At 38.6% G+C, this 7,697-nt stretch overlaps 1 pseudogene; it reads right to left on the bottom strand.

The window, feature by feature from the left end:
* Positions 1-564: 564 nt before the first annotated feature.
* LOC122197487 (mediator of RNA polymerase II transcription subunit 16-like) lies at positions 565-7,426 on the bottom strand (annotated as a pseudogene).
* Between the last annotated feature and the right edge of the window lie 271 nt (positions 7,427-7,697).

Raw genomic sequence — 7,697 nt, 5'->3', positions numbered from 1 at the left:
ACACCATAACCTTGGGGGATCAGATCTAGAGGCAAATTGACAATTTTTCACCATTGGAGACCTGCAAGAGGCGATTTTGGGAGCTAGAAACCATTTCCTTTCATCTTTCCAAATCTTAGGTAGTTTCTTTATGCAATTAGATTATTGTTCTTGTTACTTTGTTGCCATGAGTGACTAATATTCTTATTTGGTTGACGTTGTCGGGGAAATTGGTTATTGTTATTTGATTGTTTATGCCTAGGTCTACAAGAAACGATGAACTACTCTACAATCCGGAAATTGAAAAAGAAGCAAAAAGATTGAAAAAGTTAGCCAAACAAGCAAAGCAACAACAACTCGTTCAAGCTTCTTCATCAGCTCCACTAATCAACATACAAGATCAAGTTCATACTTCAAGTGATACCAACACCGAACCGAGTTCTCCAATTGTTGGTCAATCCTTTGAAGACATTCCTTTTGAAAACTACATAGCCATGAATCACACTCCACCTCACAATCCTAACCCAAACAATCAAGAAACCAATACCCCACCCCAACCACCAAGACAACAACAACAAGAACCTCTCATTGATATGCCACCTTGGAATCAAGCCCCTCTTCAAAACCAACCCAATTACCAACCATAAAACCAAAACTTCCACCAAAACAACCAACCTCAAAACAATGCCTTTCAAGTTCAACAACAAGTACATTACCCAAATCCACCTAATTACCAACACCCTCCAATGCATCAACCCCAATGTATCCACCACAACAACTCCCTTATCACCAATACCCTAACTACCAACCTTATCCACCACAAATGAACCACCAATACCCACCCTACCAACAATATCCCAATTACATGCAACAATATCCTAATCCCCCCAACCCACCCAATCCCCCTCAAGAGTTGACACTTAGTAGGGGTGAGCAAAAACCGAACCGCAAACCAAAAAAACCGAAAAAACCGCATTAACCGAAACCGAAATGAAAACCGATGGTGCGGTTTTTAGTTTTGCAAAAACCAAAAATACTCGGTGCGGTGCGGTTTCTAGTCTCGTAAAAACCGCAAAAAACGAACCGCACCGCATATATATATATATATATATATATATATATATATATATATATATATATATATATATATTAAGTGTTGATATTTATAAGAACCAGGAACTTATGACAATTAAAATTTCTATAAATGTAAATATCTATCTTATCTATTGGATGATGACTTTATATTTTTAAGCATACATTCAGGGGTATTTACAATAATAAACAATGTTTATGACATTTTTTTTAACATTTAAATATAAATAGTACTAGTGATATCGTATCATTTTGAAGAATACATTAATTGATATTATCCTATGTACTTGTGAAACAAATATTATATTAAATTCATATTATATTGAAGCATTAGAAACATGTTGAATGAGTAGTTACGTAATTTGATTTCGAACCAAGAGATGGTGGTATCGGTTTATATCCAATAAAAGATTAGCACTCCTCATCTGAGTCAAACTAACTCGCTAAGTTACTTGAGTTTTAGTAAAAAGACAAAACGAAAAAAAAACTAATAAAAACCGCAATAAAAAACCGCATAAACCGAACCGCATAAAACCGAACGGTGCGGTTTCTAAATTTCAAAAAACCGAAGTTGCGGTTTTCGGTTCGGTTTTGACCAAAAACCGTACCGAACTGCACCATGCTCACCCCTAACACTTAGACAAATGATGGAGACAGATGTTACTCACACACCTCTTGGTATTGTTTACCCCGCAAACCGCTGGGGAATTGAATTGAAGTCAAGGTTCATACATCAACTTACCAAGTTCCATGGTTTGGATAGAGAAGGTCCTCAAAGACATTTGAAGTCCTTTCACATGATATGTGTTACCATGTTGCCCAAAAATGTGACATTGGATGATTTCAAGCTAACCACCTTCCCGCTCACATTGGAAGATAAAGTTATAGAATGGTTATTCAACTTGCCACCGGGATCTATTCACACATGGGAAGAGTTACTCAAGGCCTTCAATAGCAAGTTCTATCCTACCTCCCGGATATCAAGTCAAAGAAGTGACATTTTGGGGATTCGTCAAGGGGAGAATGAGACTTTTCATGATTTTTGGGAGCGATTCAAGAACTTTTGTACAAGTTGCCTTCAACACAACATTCCCGAACAACTACTTATTCAACAATTTTATGAGGGAATGAATGACAAAGATAGGAGGATAATTGATGCTTCAAGTGGTGGTGACATCTTCAACAAGACACCCCAAGAGATAAGATCCCTTTTTGGAACCATTTCTCAAAATCAACGAAACTTTGGAACCCAAAATGAAATGAAGAGAAATTTTCCACAAGTGGTTGGTGAAGTTAGCAACACTCAACACTTGGAATCAAATCTCTTGGATTTGACTAATGTGCTAAGCCAAATGGTGGTGGGAAGTGGTCAACAATTGATGGTGTGGCATTTATGCAATGACGGGGCATTATACGGATAAGTGTCCCTCACTTAGTAATGAATTGGAAGATGTGAATGCAATGGGAGGATATCAATGTCAACCAAGACCCATGGTATTTCAAAACAATTTCAACCCAAATTGGAGGAACAACCCACACAATCCATATCCACCAAAGCAAAACCCACCAAATATTTTGATGAGACCTCAACATCCACAATACCCCTCCCAAAAATCTCCATATCCACAAACTTCTTTCAACCCTCCAAATTACCAACAACATCCACCACAAGGCCAATCAAGTTGTAACCATCAAATGAGCCTTCAAAAACTCGTTACTTCTCTTGCTCAAAGTCAAAGCCAATTTCAACAAGAGACCAAGAATACCTTCTCAAACATTCAATCACACAATCATTGATGTCCATAAAGGAGAAATGTTGCTAGGGTACCTCATTCCTTCAAAGATGTTGAAGTGAGCGACCGACTGCCACCCGCGCAACCCTTGCGCGACCCAAACCTAGTCGCGCAAATCCGAGCTCGAAAATTACCCCAACATGGGATGTATTTTGACGTGTGCGCGCGGCTGCCCCCCACCCGCGCAAAGTTTGCGAGGGTACCCGCGCAAATATGTCATTTCATAAGAAAATTTCGAGCCATTTCATGTGCGTCCTTTGTGCGACCAAGCTTTCATCCATGTGTATTTAGGCGGCCAAGAACTCCATCCAAGCATCATTGTGCGACCCATGTGTTGCTTCCATACCGTCCTCGCGTGCCTCCTCCATCTTGATCCCAGTATGATCCTTCCTTACTCTCATCCTAAGCATTGAGGATAATGCTTCATTTTAAGCTTAGGGTGAGGTATTTCTTATCTTTTGTTTTTATTGCATTTGGGTTGTAGATAGTTGCATCTAGACTAAGTCATTTAGGTCATTCATAAAAAAATGCATAAAAATTTAAAAAAAAATACATATTTTGTTTCTTTCTTTTCTAATTTTCATACTTTTTAGATGCATTCTAGTTTAAGTTCATGCATTTTTGTTCTCTCTTGTCTTCTCATCCCTACAGGTACCATAGCGCTGAGTCATAAGTATTGAATCATAGATTGGTCCCGGGTCTTGATATGGAATTCCTTGTATTTGATAAATGGGACACGTTTTAAGCCTCACAGACCACTTTGAGACCGCTTGTGTGGGGGTCAGATGCAGGTAACCTTCATCCTATGTTACATGGTGAAATTCCTTAGACCTTCAAAGAAGAAAGACAAGAAGAAAACACAAAAAAATGAAGAAATTGGAAAAAGTGAAGACAAAAAGAAACAATGAAGAAGATTAAAGAAAAGAAACAAAAACAAATATGAAAAATGAAGAAAAAGAGCAACACAAAAAAGAAGAACAACAATCCAAGTTCAAGGCTTCTCTTCAAAAAAAGAGAAAAAGAAGAAGAAGAAAGATCGAATATCAAGCAACGAACAGCCTGAAATCCAAATAACAGAAGTTCAAGATTGCAGATTTAGGTTGTTAGGTTTAGATTTAGGTTAAGTAAAATTTTATTATTTTATTTTATTTTTGATTTTTAGTGAGAAAGGCCCCGACGATGAGACGGTAAACTGTAAAGGATAGTACAAGGGAGAAGCCTCTGAATCCGAATGTTTGCCCGGAGGCCGTGCTGCAAAACCCTATTTTGTATTATACACTTTAGCCTGAAAAATGTAGGAACCATAGTGTGTGAAGAGGCACCTTTCCTTCGTGCACTATGGTCTGCATTGGTGATTTAAAGTGCCCCCACTGGGCGCATCTCTGTTTCCTTTGTCTTGCACACCGCGACTACATCCAACCGTGATCTATTCGCCCATCAAGTGATTGAGAATGTGGTTTATGTCTCTAAAGCGGGGAACATTTTGAAGATGCGTAGGGTCCATGAAGGACTAATTCTGACCATATTAACTGATGTTGACCAAGTTCTATGGTATCTTTCTTTTTCTCTTTTTAGTTTAGCTCATCCCGAGCTCATTTTAGTCTTGTTCTAACTTGAGGACAAGTTAGCTTTAAGCTTGGGGTGATTTGATAGCTTATTTTATTTCTTTCTTTTTATTAGTTTATTTTATATTTTTAGTTTTTTTATAAGTATTGCATTCTATTTTAATTAATTTCTTTATCATGGATCGTATCGGGGACTTGTTATGTTGCATGAGGAATTTTGCAGGGGGTTTTTGGAGCTTTTTGTGATTGTGGATTAGATTGAAGACGGCTTAGTGGGCTCCCGAGGCATTGTTGGGCTTGGCGGAATCAAAGAAGAAGAATTGGGCTTTTAAAGTTGATTGCTTGGATTATTTGGGCTTGTGAAGATGGATCATAAATTTCTAATTTTAGGTTTGGAGCATCCATTTGGTAGCTAAATGATGATTGGTGGATTCAAATTACATGGACAATGGGAGGAACAAAGGAATCTTTGGTAGAGGAAGGGTGGAGTAGTGGAATGGTGGACCAATGCCAACACAACAACGTTTGCGCGGGTGAAATTTTTGTCGCTCGGGTACCCGCGCAACTGCCCAGTTTGGGCATTTTGGTCATTTGGCACACCATAACCTTGGGGGATCAGATCTAGAGGCAAATTGACGATTTTTCACCATTGGAGACCTGTAAGAGGCGATTTTGGGAGCTAGAAAGCATTTCCTTTCATCTTTCCAAGTCTTAGGTAGTTTCTTTATGCAATTAGATTATTGTTTTTGTTACTTTGTTGCCATGAGTGGCTAATACTCTTATTTGGTTGACTTTGGCTGAAAACCAATGAATGTTTGTGGGTTTTGAAGGATTTATGTTGATTATCAATTTATTCCATGTTTATGATTCTAGTTTGCAATTCTTACGCTTATTTGATGCTTTGATCATGAGCTTAGTAATTGAATGAGCAATTGTTGATTTGTTTCTTTGATTTTGCATTGGATCATTGAATTTATCTAGAACAAAAACTTTATGATGGTAGAAATCATCTCTAGCTTATGAATCATAACTCCTTTATGGATGTGTAAGCATTTGACATCCTCTAGGAATTGGGGATTCGTTCATTCTTAAGTCTAATTGATTTCTTGGGATCAATTGCTTCAATTGACACTTGATCTTAATTAAGAAGGTGTGTTGTGGGCTTCCCCAACCTCCATACTACCTATGAGGAATCTTGGCATCTCATGCTTCATGATTGCTATAACCAATTTGGGATGAAGGATAAGCTTTGTATTAGATCCTAATGATAAACACACAAATGTTCATTGTGTTGAATTGCTTTAGTTAACCAACTCTCTCCAATATTTGATCATCTCACTATCTTGCTTAATTGCAAGTTTTTAGTTATTCAAGTCTTTTAGTTTTCAAGTAATCAAACACCCCCTTTTTAGTTTAATTGTAGTTACTTAGTTTATTTACAATAGTTCTTTTAGATTGCATTGGTGATTGAATACAACCATTTCGCCGAGGATCGATACCCCTTTTTACCATTATATTACGTTTTATTTGCAAACAAAGGGTGTAATTTGCTTGGTGGACTTGACATCCCATCACATCCTCAGCAGCACTTTGTGTACAGCCAACAGCATCCCACCAATCAACTCCAACCATAAGACTCCACCAAAATCTGCAAGGCCAAGTATTTAGGAAAAAGAAGATGCCATGTCAGCACGAGTTATGTAGAAATGAAATTAGAATACCTTTCTGCAATGGCGCGTTCCCATGTTGAGGAGTTTGCTTTCACTTGAGTGCTTAGAACAGCAGGGGTAAGAACACGAATTATCTTCAACATAGTATCATGCCACACAGTAGTAGAACAGCAGCTCGTAGAAGAAAATGCAGGAGAAGCAATTACAGAAAAAACATTGATCTGATAGTTATCAACAGGTGTAAAACTCGAACCAGAAAAATATGGACCCCACCTCTTAGAAACGCAACAACAACCTCACCACCATGAGCAGGACAACATGCTCTAAAGGGGATTCCCATCTTTGAACTCTCCATCCAGTAATTGAAGAACCTTCATCTGGGTCGTAAGGAGACATGTATTGTCCTACATAAACAATGCCAACAGTTAGCAAGTAAATGTAAATGGAGAAGGTTGAAAGGTTAAGTACCTTCAACAATTACAATAGCAATGACATAGCCACCATAGGTAGGGTCAAAGGCAACTGCAGTGACTCCATAACCTCATGTAGTTGTTGCTGCTAATTGAGCTGAAGCTTCAGGACTCACATATGCAGAAAAATTTGAAACAGGAGAACAATGAAGGGCAACCATGTCACTATAATCTTGTTCTATAAGTTTCTTCCCGTGTTTACTTTCTAAATCAAAGTACTCCTGCCAGCTAAACAAATAAGAAGCCAACAAAGCAAAACCATCCCAAGAAGGTGGATTAAGCGCAGGAGGGATCCCATTGGTGGTGATAGTCTTTGGAGTAGCTTGAAATCCATTCCCAAATCCAGGAGTCACATATGAAACAACAGTAGATGGATTCACAATTGGGACTCCTGCCACATGCAAAGCTCCTGAGTCTGTAACAATTGCATCAGTTGCCATAATCCCACTAGGCCCAGCTCCCAAGAGGGCTTTGCTTGTGCAAGATAACTTATCCCAAACAGAAAGAATGGTTAATCTTTTCTACAAATACTTTTTTCCAGTAAAGAACAACAAACATTAAAACTAATAGCCTTACTTGCATACAACAATACCCAACTTCCAAAAGAATGAGGTAAGTAGGAGGTAAGATGTACACAAACAGTGAAAGCAGAAACTAGAAGTAAAGCAGGAAAAGCTTACATGGGAAGGCCGAGTCCAGATAGTTATCCTCCCATGAAAGTTAGCAATTAGCAAGGCACGGGGGCAAGATGAAGGTGACCATTCAATAAATTAAACTGAATCACGTGGAGAATCTGGCACGAGGGCAAGATGAAGGTGACCGCCATTTTCCTCTCTGGCGGTCAGCGTTGCTGCCATCGAGAGGAACCTGAATCGGGAATAAGGAACCTGCACATCTTGAGCATTGAGATCTGAATCGGGAATGAGGAACCTGAATCGAGATTAGTACCAGATCTGATAACTCGAGAGTAGTGGTGTCATCCGATTGGGGGGATTGGTTTTAGGGATTTTGGATTGAGAGCGGAGGAAGGATGTGAGGTCTTGGATGGGAAGATAACTTATCCCAAACAGAAAGAATGGTTAATCTTTTCTACAAATACTTTTTTCCAGTAAAGAACAACAAACATTA

Source organism: Lactuca sativa, chromosome 4, assembly GCF_002870075.4.
Source record: "Lactuca sativa cultivar Salinas chromosome 4, Lsat_Salinas_v11, whole genome shotgun sequence".
NCBI classification, from domain to species: Eukaryota; Viridiplantae; Streptophyta; class Magnoliopsida; order Asterales; family Asteraceae; genus Lactuca; species Lactuca sativa.
Note: the sequence above shows the minus strand (reverse complement) of the source record. Positions and strands in the feature narration are given on the sequence as shown.